This window comes from Macrotis lagotis, chromosome 1 (genome assembly GCF_037893015.1).
Source record: "Macrotis lagotis isolate mMagLag1 chromosome 1, bilby.v1.9.chrom.fasta, whole genome shotgun sequence".
Taxonomy (NCBI): Eukaryota; Metazoa; Chordata; class Mammalia; order Peramelemorphia; family Peramelidae; genus Macrotis; species Macrotis lagotis.
Genome location: NC_133658.1, coordinates 635,022,668 through 635,039,816, shown reverse-complemented (window position 1 = coordinate 635,039,816; position 17,149 = coordinate 635,022,668).

The following is a 17,149-nucleotide window of genomic DNA, read 5'->3' as shown; positions in this document are numbered from 1 at the left end:
TTTTCACAGGGAGTTTGGGTTTCTTGCTACCAGCAGATGTGTTGAAGGAGCTGTGCTTGATGGCATCCTCAAAGCATTTAGCATCCCATAAGTACTAAGTTACCAGTAATGACAAAATGGAGGGGAACCTTGAACAATAAATCATGGGTAACAAAAACAGCCATTACAATGCTGAGCAGACACTGTTGCCTGGTAAACAACAAGTTTACTTTCAATCCGTCTTTATAGACATAAAATCATCCCTGACATTTTGAAATTTGTCCTAAAGAAATCAATTCTATTTATTTTCCTATGGATAACACTAATATTTTATACTACTTTCCTCTTGGGAAAAGCATCCAGCATAATAGAAATATATGCTGTTCAAACTGAATAGCTGTTGGTTTCATTCAGTCTTCAAATAAATAAGAAATATAATGAGAAAGAGTATGATACAATATAAAGAACACTGGCCCAGAAAAAAACACCACTTTTTGTTTGATCTTGCCTCTGCTACTAATTTTATGACCTTAAGTAGGTGACTTCACATCTCTGAGTCTCTGTTTCTTTATTTCTAAAGGAAGAAATTTAGACTAACTGATCTATAATGTCACTACCAATTTTAACGGGAAAATATTAATGCAAACAAATCCCATTATTAGTCTATATCAGGGTCTCTTCACTATTTCTGTGTGTGTCATGGATCATTTTGGCACTCTTGTGAAGCCTATGGATCTCTTTTCAGAATAACACTTTCAAATGCATAAAACAAAATGAATAGGATTATCTAGAAAACCAGTTTTATTGAACTATTCATCAATTTGTTTATATTTAGAGTTCATGGAACTGGGTTGGTCACAGGAGAATATATATATAATCTAAAACAAAGCAAATCAGAGGATAGTATTTATATATAAAAATTCTTGAGGGATATGTCTGGAAATAAAATATAAACATTCATTACATAATGAGAATAGATTCATCTGCTTCATTGTTGTATCTTCCAGTAAGAGGCAGTTCTCTTTTGTCCTTATATCCCTGGCATAGTGTCATCTTCACCCTAAAAAAGACCAGTCTCTCCACTCCTCAAAATTTTCTCAGCAAAATTATGGTCTGGCTTCCTTTTCTGCCTTCAACAATCTTAATCCAGTAGTTTCAGTTCAATACTGTCCACTTATTTTGAATTGCTTGCTTGTCTTATTTCTGTTTACCTTCTGACAGACCTCATTCTCTCAATTATTCCCACTATCTGTCTCCTCTTCTATTACTCATTAGCTGCTGAACACAGATAGAGGAAGTCCCATTTCATATGTTGATTGGGTACATTACAAATTTCTCAAGTAGACCCTCATTGTAGCCAACTAATTGATCCCCTATCTTCCCCACAAAAGCCATTACCAACCACCTTTGCTCTTCTGAGATCTCCTGAAGCTTCCTCTTTTTTCTCTTTCTTGCCTCAGGACTCTACCTCTTAGTTTACTGAGAATATTATAGCCATTTGGTAAGAGTTACCACTCAAAAAAAGTTACCTCTCATCCTATTTCCTTCACCTGAAAACCTTGCAACATTACCTCATTCTATGACAAAAAGGTGACCTTTCTCCTGGCCAAGGTTTACTCCTCTCCAATGTATATTTTCTTCCATTCCTGATTTTTCAGCAGACATTTTTAGGTTTTTGCAAGGCAATGGGGTTAAGTAGCTTGCTCAAGGCCACACAGCTAGGTAATTATTAAGTGTCTGAGGCTGGATTTGAACTCAGGTAGTCCTGACTCCATGGCCAGTGCTCTGTCCACTGTGCCACCTAGCCACCCCCAGATTTTATTTTCAATCATTGTCTCTCTCATTTTAACCTTCTATCTTTTTTCTATTTAGTTTTTCCCCTCCTGTCATCAAATATTCTCGACTCTTCCAAATTAAAAAAAAGAATCAATGCTTATTCCTCTTTTCTTTTTCTCACCTAAATTTATTGGGAAAAAAAGTCTACACCTACTGCCTCTATTTAATTTTTTCTCATTCACTCCTCAACCCTTTGAAATCTGACTTTCAACCTCATCACTCAAATTGAAACTTTTTTCTCTAAATTTACAATTATCTTTTAATTGCTATATTTAATGTTCTTTTCTCAGCCCTCATAGTTTCTGACCTATCTGCTGCATTTGACGATCTCCTCTCTCTGAGCTTTCATGACAGCATTCTCTCCTGGTTCTCCTCCTCCTCCTCCTCCTCCTCCTCCACACACACACACACACACACACACACACACACAAACACAAACAGCCTCAAACCATGGTTACCAGCTCTAAGGTATAGTCAAATAAATATTTTGATTTGATTTCAGAATTTGTTTTGCTTGACTTTTTTTATGGGGGTTCTGTCATTTCTTTTTTTCTTTCTCAGTAAGGAGGGGGATGTGGAAGAGAGGAAAGATATCTGTTAATTTTTAAAAATCAAGAACATATAATAGCAACAATAAAATAGTAGTAATAATATTTATATAGTTCTCACTATGCACTAAGCAATGTGCTAAGTGTTTCACAAGTATTGGCTCATTTGATTTCATCTCATTTTTATAGCTGAGGAACCTAAGGTAAATAGAGGTTATGTGACTTCCCCAGGACCCCATAACTAATAAATGTCTGAGACTGGATTTGAATTCACTCTTCCTTAATCCAAGTCTAGGCCACCTAACTACGTAAATATACACATACATATAAGTATGTTTATATACATGTATACACATATGCATTTATAATTTAATATTTATACTTTATTTTTCTAAATCCATAGAATTTTTTTAGCTGAGCTAACTGCTTCAAAAATGCACTAATCAGAGGAATTCTTTTTTTCCCATTTGTATTCACAGTTCTATTCTTCTATCTCCTATAAAATGAAAAAAAAGGAAGAAGAAAAAGAGGAAGGAGGAGGGGAAGAAGAAGAAAAAGGAGATGGAGGAGAAGTAGGAGGAGGAAGATAGTGCAGGGTAGGTGTATATATTTCAAATGTATTTAAAGTGGCATATAATTTAGGATTTAATTTAGTTGATTTCTGCAGTCACGAAAAATGCCTCTCAGAGTATCATTTATGAAATTTGAGAGAAATGCTTACTGACTTTGCCAAATTTTGCCTATGGCAAAACCCAGAACTACTTTCAATTTCAAGTTAAAGGCTTTCAGAGCAAAAAAAACCTCTTCCTTTTGCATTTCTTCTTTAGGGTGAGTGTCAACAAAGCTCTGTGTTCAATAGGAGAATAAAGAAATTTCAGTCAGTAAGAGGAAGGTGTTCTTTTCACATCTAAAGATGCTTTTAATTACATTTTATATTTGAAATATAATATTTTTATAAAAAATCTAAATTTCAATTTCTTGAAATGTACTGCAAATTAATTTTGTCTACCTCTTCAAAGAACTCAGCTAGGACACTATCATCACAAGAAGCACCATTGTATCTCTGGTGTCTCATAATGGTGATGGCAGCCTTCTGCATCATTGCTTTGACAATCTGCCACTGATTTTTGTGGTCTTCTCAGTCTCCAAGCTCTGTGAAGCAGCTGGCATTCTTGATGGAGAATTACATTCTCACTTGCTGGTCCTTGTGATACTTAACAATGTTATCTCTTGTAGTAATGATGTATATACACCCATGGGCTTCAATGGCTATTGCAGGCAATACTTGGATCAGCTTGGTTAACCCTCAACCATTTCTTATATCCCTTAAAAACTTCTGGAAAGGGAAGTATAATATCAACAGAATTGTCCTCTTGTAACCACAGGTATTGGTAAATGAAGAGACTCAGAAGTAATTAGCTCCCATAATCCACAGTATTAAAAAATTTTCTAAAACTTCTCAAATTTGTGCCAAGCAAGTTGTCCTACATACTAAAATACATACGTGTTTCAACAAGTATATAATGAACTATATTGGATTAAAGATAAAATATGAACAAAGTGCGTTAAAGGAAATAGTAAGGTACAAGAACAAGCATAATGATTTAGAAAGAAAAGAAGAGGTAATATGAGAAGCCTACAAAATAAACTAGAATAACAAGAAAAGAAAACAATCTCCAATTTATATAAACAGTGCTTAAACCAAAAAGAAAAAAATGAAGAAAAGGGCATTATCATATTTAGCAAAGATTGTAGACGATTATAGTACTGGGTTGAATTGAATTACAATACCATAATACCAGGATAAAAAATTATGAGTAGTGCACAGATGTAAAATTTAGTAAAGAAGGTCAAAAGCACATTTTGCATTTGAAAATTGGTGAAGTAACAATGCAGGCTGGGTCCTTTTTGCTTTATTACAGTGTTTAAGATATTTTATCATAGGTCATAAAGTTAGAGCTAGAGAGATGGAAATCATCTAGTTCAATCCCCTCATTTTATAGATGAAACTGAAGGAGATTGACTTGTCTAAGTTCATACGACCAGCAAATGAGAGAGCATGGATTTGGACCATAGAACGCAAATTAACTAAGGTTAGATTTATGTTTTCCTAAAGGTTTTATTTTTGTAAATTCTGCTTTTGGAATAGCTTATAAACTCCTTAATCTTTGTTTCAAAAATGATGAATACCATTTCCTATAGCAGGCATTCAAAAGGGGAAGAAAGGAGTATTTACATAGCATCTATGCCAATAGCTAATTTTACATTAATAATAAATAATTTAGGCACTTTTATAAATATTACTTCATTTGATCCTCACTATACCCCTTCAGGGAGGGGGGGGGAGGACAGAATATAGGAAAGAAGGAGAAGGTTAGGGAAGGGGAAGAGATGGGAAGGGTATAAAGATGCAAAGAATAAACATTTAAATAGCATTTACTAGAGGCAGCTAGGTGGTGCAGTTTTCAGAACACAGTACCTCAGTTCAGATCCTGCCTCAGATATTGATACTTACTAGCTGTGTGACCTTGGGCAAATCATTTAACTTCACTGTCTCACACAAAAAAATAAATAAATAGCATCTACTATGTGACAGGCATTAAGCTAAGAATTTCTATAAATATAAATTCCTTTGACTCTAACAGTAATACTATGAGGTAAATATTATTATCTCAATTTTACAGTTGAAGAAACTGAAGCAAACATAGGTTAAGGAACTGGTCCAGGGTCAGCTATTAAAAGCCTATTGATCCCGAGTCATCCTGATTCTAGACCCAGCATTTTATCCATTGTGCCACCGATATGCCTTGTGAAAAGATATATATGATAATGATGATAATACAGTACAGATCCTAAACCTATGTATCATACAACATTCAGTTAATAACTGTGTTGTGGCTTTTCTAGAAAGTAGCAACTTCTTCAAACACATAAATTATATGATACTATATTCTCAAAATTATGAATGACTCTTGAGTCACATAGTTTCTATTTGTGTTAAAGGGAATTGAATACCTAAGTCTTGCTCATAAAGTTGAGTCTATTCCCTTAAACATTATTAAATAAACTTAAGCCACTAATATTTTTGCCAAGTGATAAACCTGTTACTGGTGTATAAAATTACAGAAGAATTATACTATGCAAAAAGGACAAAATGCACAAAGATAGAGGCCTCCAATACACTAGACAGATTCTCTCTGGACTATCTGGGCATGGACAAGAACCTTCAGAAAGAGAAGTTAATGATGGTCCATGTTCTACACCAATGGGGAGAATTCTCATATTAATGAGATCACAGATCCATAAGAATTTTGTAGTTAATTGAGGAATGAAAAACAGATATACAATGAATGCCGGTATATTTCACAAAATATTTAACATGTAAAATAATTAATAAAATCACATAATTCATTTTAGGTGCATTTTAGAGTAATACTTTAGTACCCACTAGTTTCTTCAAATGTATCATCCCATGTTTACAGGCATATAATTCCAACACTCTGACCAAAAAGGTCTTGATAAAATTTGTTATGTAAGTATAATATTTCTAGTATATAAACATTAGGAAATGTGAGGGTAAAATAAAAGGGAAGTTTGCATCTTCAAAGATAGAAAGAAGCCTAAGATCTCCAGGAAAAACAAAAACATGGAGAATGCCAGAGAAGATGTTGAAGATGGGGTATAGTAACCATGAAAATGAAAACCAAGTAGCTTGGAAAATGATATAAGCATAACTGTTAATAAGTAACTTAGATAAAGCAATTCACTTCTTACTCAGAAAGGAAATGGCAAAAAAAGAAAAGAAAAGAAAGGAAATGGCAAACAGCTCTAGTATCTTTGCCAAGAAAACCCCAAATGGGTTCACAAAGATTTGGATGTGACTGAAATAACTGAACAATACTTACTCATTTCTTCCTTCCATCAATAATGATTCTTCCAATGACATTGTCCATAGAATAGAGAAGAAAAGTCCTACATACTTTCCTTGAATTCTCCATCTAAAGCTTTAATTTTGTGTAGAGTTACTTATTAGAACAGAGATCCTAGTCTAGAATATAATTCTGTTCATTGCCTCTTTCACCTCTGCCCCTACTATAACATAGAGTGATTCCCTATAATTATTATATTTTACAAACACCTAGAATCCATGAAAAACACAGTCATACTTGACCCATCACTGTAGTGGAATGTTATGTTCTCAATGCATGGTTTTCCAGATAACTGAAGTTCATCCTTCAGTCTAAAGCCTTTATAAAAAATAACGTTTGACATTTTCATGCAGGTCCTTCCAAGTTGTACTGCTCTATACTTCCCTGCCTTAATAGCATAATCTAAACATATTTAAGGACTGGGTCCATGATTGGTTGATATAAAGAACTCCCTCATACCAATGAAGGTCAGCACCTTTTCTGCAATTTATAGCTTTAGTAGAGAAGTCCACTGAGAAGTTAAGTGACACCCCAGGAACACATAACCATGTGTATGTCAGAGGCTGAGCTTGGACTCAGGTCTTGCAGGCTCCAAGGCCAGCTTTCTATCAAATGTCATGTTGGCTCTCATTCTGAACATAATTTCCCAATTTCTCAATACCTTATGACCATTATTCTGTACAACATATACATTATGTTGGATTAAAGTGATGCCCTCAAGAGCTATTGAAATGTATGGGGCACTGAAGATCCCATTACTGTTCTGTTTCTACCTGGTTTTTGGTAAAGTACATCCTACAACTCTTTTAATATGGTATCCCTACAACCTAGGGAAGAACTGTTAAATGGTTAGAGGAAACCCAATAACCAAGCTTATTAAATCACTCCCCTTCTCTTTACAGAACACTAAGGTAATAAATAGGTTCTGGCCTGAAGGGAGCTGCATTTCTTTCCTACTTAGTAATATGCTTTCTTCCCCTCTCTCCCGTGCCCTACCCCCAACCTTTTTTTGAGTTCAGAGCTCTTTTCTGGATGTTTGAGGTTGCTAGAAATCTGATAAGGAAGGAGAGTATTATTATGTTACTGAAATCTTAAAAACAAAAGGTAGGATCAACTACTATAGCTAAACAGGATTTTATTCCTTTCATTTCATGTTCCTCCTTCTTTCCTTTTTTCCTCTGTTTAGGACAGATATAACTAAATGATCAATGTTCTCTTTTTCACCAGGCTGATTATTTTCCTTACTATTTCCTTGTTGCAATTAGTCTCATTGCTACATTGGTGCTTTACTTGATATTTTAAAACTATTTTTCTTTATTAAAGCACCATCTTGACATCCATGTGCTGATAGCAGTTTGCCAGGTGTTTCCAAAAAAGGAAAAAAAAGATTTGAATGAAACATCTCTCTCTCTTCCTGATTGATGTGAACTGTGAAAGGAAGAGATTTCAGCTCATGTATGCAATCAAAAAATATGGAAAGACAATTGAATATTATTACATAAATTAGAGAACAGTAAAGTTTCACCTTGGGGTTAGAAGGAGATGTCAGCATGTCACTTAGTGACAAAGTGCTGAGAAATCTTGAGGCATTTGATTGAATTTTACTCCAGCTATTATTACAATAGGAAATAGAACACCCACTGTACTGGTAAGCAGATCAAACCTTTGTGTGATTGCTGTAACCTTTGGTGGAGACTACTGATTCTTGTTCCTTTTCAGAGAGATATTAATGCGACAGTGTAGGCCATTTTTTTCCACCACACACACTAAAACTAGTGTGCATGCATCAGAACACTGCCAAAGCACGTTGCCTTCATACAAAGATCCATACAGATCCTAATCATAAAATAATCCATTCTGTACTCTGTTTTTATGACATTTATATGAATCCGGCCACAGCCTCATCAAGCAATTCACAGAGGAAAATTGTTCTATTTATGAGACTAATTCCAGGCATTAGACAGGGTGGACTTGATTTTTGGAGAGGGTTTGGTGGGAGGGGATGCAGATACCCAGTTTTTTGAAATCACTAATCTAAAACTCAGAGAAATTATTTTAACACTATTTGCATCATGTCAGATGAGACCCAGAACTTTTTTTTGCTCCCCTCCAGTGGTTATATCAAATGCTGATATTCCCAAAACAAAGAGTCTTGAAAGGCCACAAAAAGCCACCTGGAAATAGTTTTCTATTCTTCTGTTTACCTAGAAGAGACAGCAAAGTAGAAATGTAGTCTTCCTATGTCTGTGTTTGGATTTCTTTCTCTTTTTTTGCCACACTTCAAGAAATACAAATTTTGCAATTAATATCTTCAATGTTTTTAAATAAAATCTTAAATGCAATAAATAATGTAGTCTCTGAAAATTGCATATATTCATTTATCCTATGTACTTACAAGCACACAACAGTGATAAACAAATTTAAATGTTCATTTTAACCTTTCCTGGGCTATGGTAAGTGACAAGCATTTTCTTCTTGGAACAAGTTGGGGGGGGGCAGGACTTCTTAGATTGCTAATTTTATTGTTTTGAGGAAAATTATGGAGAAAACATTTAAGAACTGTTTCAGTGATGATCTGATATAACAGTACCATATCCATTTTACATAACCAGTTCTTATTTTACAATAGTTCTGGTTTTGCTAACAACATCGTTTCTTCTTCTATATAGCTTCATACTCTCACACAGACTTTAGCTATTACATTCACTCCCTCCCTAAACAGAAATTGGACTCTGATAGAAAACCAGCCTGCAGTTTTGATAAAGGGTGGAGTTCAAATTTCTGGCTGCCTAAAGGAACTCAATTCTATTGGACCATAGAATCATTACAGAAGAACCTAGGACCATACGGAGGGGAAAGCAAGCATGTGACCTCCGAGCTACACCAAACTTAGAGGCTTCTATTCAAATCCTGTAGAAAACAAACCCTCCTATTTTTCTCTTTCAAGTAATAAAAAGTACCTTTTTTCCTAGAACAAAGGGGCTGGGCAAGAAGGAAGGGGAAGTGCCAATAAGTACAATCTTCTTAGGAAGTAGAATTAATATAAATAATTACAAAACTGTCTCTTCTAATTAAATAAGGACAATGTATTGCAAGGGTTTCTTTTTTTTCCCAGAAGAAATGTTGGTGTGTTAGCTATAGACTCTACAATGCTTTCCTTTTCCCTTTCCTCCTGCAAATAAATGACAGCATGAATAGACACATAAACTCCATATGAATCATTAGTGTGTGAGATACTGTTACCCTGGGGCTGCTGTAACTAACATATATACCCTTCTTTCTATTTCCAAATCTTTGAAATATTTTCTTTTCAAATATATATATAAAAGGCCGTATGGTTGAAATAAAAATAAAGCAGATACAGATGATATTTTTTAAGCATAGCACACACTTAGAGCAGAAGGGAAATAGTCAAGCCTGCAGCTTTTTGGGGGAGGTACAATGTCTATATGGGAAAAAACTACTTTTGAAAATAGTGGAGAGAAGGAGCAAGATATAAGACTATGATGCATTATTGGGGAAATGGTCAAAAGTTTAATTCTTTATACCATCTATTTCCTTTAATATCTAATATCATTAATATAACAATTTCCTTGTAAATATGTTCATTTCACTGAAAAACTTTATGTTTGTGTGTAGGAGGGAAACAGACAGACAGACAAAGAAACTTGCATTTTATGTTACCGTTCTCAGGATTCAAAGCTGGAATTAATGGTCAAGATCAGAGAGTGAACACACACATACATACAGAGAGAAAGAGAGAGAGAGAGAGAGAGAGAGAGAGAGAGAGAGAGAGAGAGAGAGAACTCTGCTTTAACATGAGGAAATTGAGGCAAAGAAAGCTTAAGTTACTTACTAAGACCACCAACAAATAATGGCAGAGCCGGCATTCAATCCCAAAGGACCTCTTGTTCATCCCAGGCAAGTCTTTAAAGAACATTTTAAACATCTTAAAATATGCTTAAGATAAAAAAAAAACTTCTGGTTTTTAAAAAGGTAATGGCTTAATGACTAAGTAGTTTTAAAAAAGATTAACATTTTCTTAACATCACCTTAGTTCATGCTTCAGGTATAAAAAAGATTAAACATTATTCAGTAGTTTGGAAATGTTTTTTAATTGACCCTATATTGATGGTGAATTTCAAAGTTAATATTTCCCTCCTGAAAATTCAATTCCAGAAAGTCGACTTTTGAAAACTGAGAATTGTACAGAAGAACATATAAATGTACCCAAGTTGAGGTTTGCCCCAACATTTGAATTCATTGTTGCTGAAAATGAGGCCTCCCAATTATCACTATAGCAAAGTAGACTTAGCCTTGATTCTTCAAACTATCAATTTCCTTTAAAATCTCATATTTTAATTATTGAGAGAAGGGTACAATCAGGGAAATCTTCTTGGGTCTTTAAGATAATTCACCAATGATGAGTGACATTTGATGAATAAAATACAATTCATAAAGATTTGAGTACATTGAGTTAGTCAATAAATATTTATTATGTGCCTATCATGTATCAAATACTCTGTTAAATGCTAAATAAACAAAGAAACATGGACAATCTCTGCTCTCAAGGGACTTAAGTCTAACAGTCAAAGACAGGATCAGAGTGGTTGTCATTAAGTTGGAACCATATTATTCTATTACTAAAAAATAAATTCTAGCACTAAAAAAATAAAATGATACAGATAGATGATAGCTATTTGTCTCCTACATGGGTGTTATTCAAATTATAATCAGAAACCTTAAAGCTGGAGTTATATATAAAATCCTCAGGAAATGCTTCTACTTAATGTGTATATCAGTAAAAATCCTCAAAATTATCAATTAATTGTCCTTGTCATTGTTGTTCCTTAATTCAGTTGTTTCTGACTCTGTGACCTCGTGGATTATAACACTTTATTGCCTATGCTGGTGAACAACCAAGTGGATATACACAAACATGTCCACTTATATATAGCTATAGCTATCTATCCATCTTTTTATTTATCTGTGTGGGTTTATTTACATATATCTGCATATATACATATACATATACATATACATATACATATACATATACATATACATATACATATACATATACATATACATATACATATACATATACATATTCAGGGTATAATGAGATGTTCAAGGAGGACTAGCACTTCTGGTATGAGAACTTGTTGTGCCCTTTCCTGGGATGCTCATTTATCTTTGGTGTCTCTTTGGCACTCAACTCTCATCTTTGACTCCAAGAATCAGTAGCATGCCCAGCAGCCACAGCCTGATAAATGATCTCAGCAGATGAATTAAAAGTAAATAAGAGGCTGTAAATTTATCAGTGAGTTGGAGGAGAGGGTGTCTACCTCAAGAATATGAGAATTTCCTCTAGCAGAATTGGCAGATGAGTACAATTTGTTCCAGTGGCCATGACTGAAGTGGAGTGCTTAGAGCTTGTTCAGACTTTAAAGATGCTTGGTCAATCACTGCATCCTAGGCCATCAGCAGTCATCTTGACTTTTATCCTGCTACTATATTTGGATAACTTATCCATGGAAGAGTAAAGCTAATGACTTTGTGCAACTCCATCTCATTTAAATCCAATTCACAGGGGGAGACAAAATTTCATCCTGTGATGTCATCGGTCCTCTTTGAAAATGAAGGACAAAGAACAAAAACAGTAAAGATCTATGCAGGTCTCATAAACCTGGATTAGTTTATACCATGAATACTATATACAGAATCAAAATTCTTCATTATTATACTCAGCTAAGAGTTATCACTAACTTCTCTTACCTCACAGAAAACTGTCAAATCGCATCTGACACATCCCTTTGAAATAGTGTCATGAACAAAATACTATGCTTGAGACTAATCTACAAATCTACTATGATATCTATACAATGACATAACATGATAAGAGCATGATTAAACCTATTATTCATGGCACTTTCTATCTCTTGAGAAGTTTCACTGCCAATTTTTACAGTGCCATTACACTCAACATCTAGTTTCACAATAAGCTGACTAGCAGCCCAACAATGAGGTAGCAAAGCACAAGTCCATCTTCCAGGATTTCATTTATTCTAGTTTTAAACCTAACCTCTTGTTGGTCTACGGATTAGGTATTTAATAATTCACCAAATTTAACTATTCAACAAATTGATTGGATTTTGATTACTGAGAAACAATAGGAAATATCAGACATCAGGAAAAAGGACAAAGATGGAGTAACTCAGTTTGGGCAATGGCATCATTTAGTTCATGAACCAAAGAAGTCTCTTAGTAAGGAACAGTCTGTAGACCAGAACAAATCAAAGTAAAGTTTTCACATAGGCACAACCAGGAAAGGGAAGGGGGAGGAGAAGGAGAGGGAGCTGTGGAGTCCTCCAGCATCCATCTTTTCTGGGATAAATCCCTACAAAGACAGGAACATCATCAGTGGGCTCATCTTCTGACACAAAGGACTACAATAGAGGAGAACAATATTAATTATTGTCAGTTATCACATGCTCTCTCAGAAATATTTCTTGATTGTTCAATCAGTGAAAGTGGAATCAACTTCTCAACATAAAATACACTTGCTGCAATCCAAATTACTTGAATTTAAAGAGGTGAACTTATTAGTTGTTTAATCTAGGTCTATTTGAACTGAAGCAGTTCACATTTTTAAACTGAAAGAACCAAAAGCATAATTGTTTTTGTCATCTGCACAGCAATTTTATTCCTGAATGCATTGTTTTAGGCAGGAATTAATAAAAATTGCATGTGCTTCAGGTGCTGCGTAGATCACCCTTTTCCACACAGACCAGCCTGAAGCTGTGAATGCTCCTTTTCTTATTATCAGTTAATAATTCTCTCTCATTGAGGCAAATTAGGAACTTGACTGTGTTAGAGAGTCCAGAACGCTGCTAGAGGCAAAAAGGGGCTAAATGGCAGAAATTCCTCTCTGAGCAAGATGCATGAAGCACAACATTGTGTCCACCACAAAAGCCGCTCTGTATTTTTGATCCTTTCTAATTTAATTAGCCCAAGAGGTAGCGCATTAATTTGCCAAGAATTCTTCTGATGCGAAAGCTGCCCTCATTGCAGTGAAGGGAAAAAATAACCTGCGTGCTACAGTGGCATGCCAGTAATGAAAGAGGGTTATTTTTGTGTTACAAATGGCGTTGCAGGGTTACAAGAGACCTTTAAACCTTTTTATCTCTGGTTAGGTCATATGTAACACAGTGTAACACAAAGCCCTAATTAACCAATTCTGGTCCAAATCTTTTAAAATACTTAAGAGATTTATAGAGTTAGAACTCTGGTCAAATGCATCGCTTTGTTTTTTATTTCAAACTGAAAACATCTTATGGTGTATATATTAAAAATAGAACAAAAAAATCATCAATCGGCAGTACAGTTCAGTTACTCCTTGGAGCTCAGCACACTAGACATCCTTTCTGCTCTTTGTTTGCTTTCTGTTTAATGATATTCTTTATGTGGGCAAGCTGGAGCCTTGAAGTCCCTTAGAATGTCTCTTGGCTCTTTATGCTGTATTTGTTTGGTAAATTGTCTCCATGTTAATCTTCTTCATCAAATACTTGGAGTCAGTTTTGAAAAACTTTGATCAAATCTACCACCACCAAGCTTCTTCGCGGCCATGTGCTTCTGATATGTGCTCATGCACTCTAATGGGTCATTTACTCATTAAAGCACGAGAAACACGCACAGTACGATAAGTCCCCTGTAATACTTTGAACTGTTAATTAAGCCTATGTAATCATTTCTCCTGCTTGCAGATCTATTTCTTTTCCAGAAATTATGGGATCCCACATGAGGACTTTCAACACCCATGTTGCTTCCCTTTCTTTACCCCTCCCCATCCCCACTGCCTAAACGTGCCTGGGATCAAAACTTCCTACTAGAATAAAACTTACTGAGAGCTAAGAAATATCACGTTTCCTCTTCTGTCCCTTTAATGCAGGCTAGTGGAAGACAATGGGGCTAAAGTAAGACATTGATATTTTCCCTCCCTCCCCCGCGCCAGCCTAGGAAACAGTGGACAAGGAGTGGTGGCATTTAGAGCTTTGGGGGCTGTGCATTGTGGATTCCCAGAGGCACTGCAAGTAGCCTGTTTATGTGATACTGGAAGGATTTAGTAGCAAAGCTGAGGAGGAGAAATTAGCATAGTCAAGGAGTAAGGTTGGACAGATTAGGGAAGAGGGGAGTGGTCTAGGATGGGAGAACCTTGAAATTGTAAGAAGCATAATGTCAAAAGGGAGAGAAGAGGGAAGTATAGAGAAAAAAGGAGCCTCTAACCAAAAGAAGGATTTAAAAAAAAAAGACAAGTGTGGGGGAAGAAAAAGAGGGCAAGGAAAGGGAGGAGAAACGGAAGAGAATTCAGCTGAAGGGAAATGTCAGTAGAAGAGTTAAAAATATAAAAAGACCCAACGTATATGTTGATACAGTTGTGCTTTCTCAGTTATCAAAAAATTAAAGTTTACCTCTTTACTTTAAAAAAAAGTTTTGCACTTCTAAAATATTTTGAAGAAAACCTAGATTTTTTTTTCCCTTAGAATTATAAACTATAGAGAAATATTCAATCAAAATCTTTCTGGTTTGTTCCTCTAACTAAAAGTCTCTTTCCATTATGAATTCTTTCTTTTCTAGCAAAAGTAATTTCAAAGTCAGTGTCTACTTAAATAGAAAAAAAAAATGACGAAGTTGCTCCACTTGTTAAAAATGCATATATGTGGTTATTAATGTGATTTAATCACCTCCTTGGACAGCATAGTTTATTTGAGAAACCATTTTATTCTAAGTTAAACTCTATTTAAATAACTCTCTGATTTGTCCAGAACATCTGAAAGAATACAAAAATTTTAAATAGTAAACATTTATAGAAAAGTGAATTAAAATGAAAAACAGATGATGCATTTATTCAGTTCTTTGGCTTCTGTAACATTAAACAGCATGTTCTCCTAAAATGGCTTCATCAGTGGACCAATCACCCCTCAAATTGATCAGTGTACTCAAACATGTCACTTGTTTGATGACTGGAGTTTTAGAAAATATTCTTTACTTTTTTTTTAATCTGCTGACAAGTTCACTGCATACTCTTCATATGTGCTAAAAACAACAGCTATCTCCTTATTTCCTTTAAAAGTGCTTTTATCATTTACAATTCATCTTTTCTCCCTTGAAATTTGGTACTTAATATCCAGTCAAGAAATTTCCACTTTGATGATTTAGATATTTATATGTGTGTTTGCTAAATTTGTCCCCCAAATTGATGTATACAATTCATTTTCTCCCCTAGGAGATGGATCTTATAAACATCCACATTTTGTAGGGGTGATAAATGGAAATATAAAGACAGACTGATTCAAGGCAAATGATGTTCATATCAAAATTTAAATTAAAAAAATATACAAATCTTCCTAGAATATAACAATGATTATGCTACTTGGTCCCTGGTGGAACTGACATGAACTCCCATTTGTATTGGCAGACTAGATTCCAGAGAGCAGTTGACTATCATCCCCATCAAAGTACTTTTGTCCCTTATGTGCAGGGTGGGGGGAGGGAAGTGAGATTAGGGGGAAAACTAAAATTCAAAATAAATAATTTTTTTAAAAAGTACTTTAGTATCAACTCTAAGGGATCAGAGATTTTTTTAGTACTATTACTCACAAACTCCTATCAGTGTTCTTTCTACCGATTATCAACTAGTGCTTTCAATTAGCTCCTAGAAATAGATGTTTCTTAAGGTGGTATAGTATTAACAATTGTTCAAAACATTCTACACAAAATGAAGGTGCACTTTCTCTGCATAGAAAACGTTTTGGAAAGGTAGTCTCAAATTTTAACTACAAAAGGTTGGGAGATATGCCTAGAGGGGAAATAAGTGATAAAGGTGTATTTCCTAAGTCTAGTCATTGATAGTTCTTTTTTCTCTTTGTGAAGTTTTGCTTTTATGACTTTACCTTTAAGTCTCTCTCTGCTTAAATCTTTCTAGCTAAAATTATCTCTTCTCTAACAGGGTTATGTATACTTTTTGAAACTGTCTCCATTCTCAGGTGGCTCTTCTCCTATATGAGTCTATAACTGTACTGTTTCCCTCTGTTCCCAGTTCAAGGTTTTGTTTCCAGCTGGTTTCTTCTCCTCAATGTCAGAGTCAATTAAAATGGGGGTGGAAGGAGAAAAGAAAAGGAAAATTCTCTTTTCCTCACCTTCTAACCCCACCAAAGAGTTCCCTCTCAGGGGCTCAGTTCAAACTAGAACCTTCATCTCTTGAGTCGAAAGTTTCCACCACTGACTGGACCCCTCTGGATTAGAGAGCCGCTGAAATTCCTCAGATATTTAAAGTTCCTAGTGGCAAGTTCAGTTTGTTTAGCCAGACATGTTTCCATTTTCCCTTCTTTACAAGAAGTTGACAATTTTATTTATATATCATATCTAATTATGTATACTGATTCTATAAATCAGTCAAAGAAGTGTCATGACCTCATAAAGGTGTCAGGGTGTAGAGCATCCTATGTATTGAGGTTTGAGGTTAGAAGTTAAAAGGTGATATTTTGTCCTTAACAATATTTTTGGAATTCCATATAATTCTAAACCCATTTAATAAAGACACAAAATTATAGAAAAGGGTTGCTTTCCTAAATTCCAGGTATATTTTGCCATCGCTAATGATATAGTCATTTGGATATACATTTTGCTAATTTTTTTAAATTATCATTTCAGGAAAGGGGGAAAAATTTAAATACACAAACCAAATACATATATATGTACCTATATATACATGTATAAACATATATATATATACAAGTAAGTTTTAAATGTACATAAGGCCATCATAAAACTATTTAATAGTCAAAATGCATATTT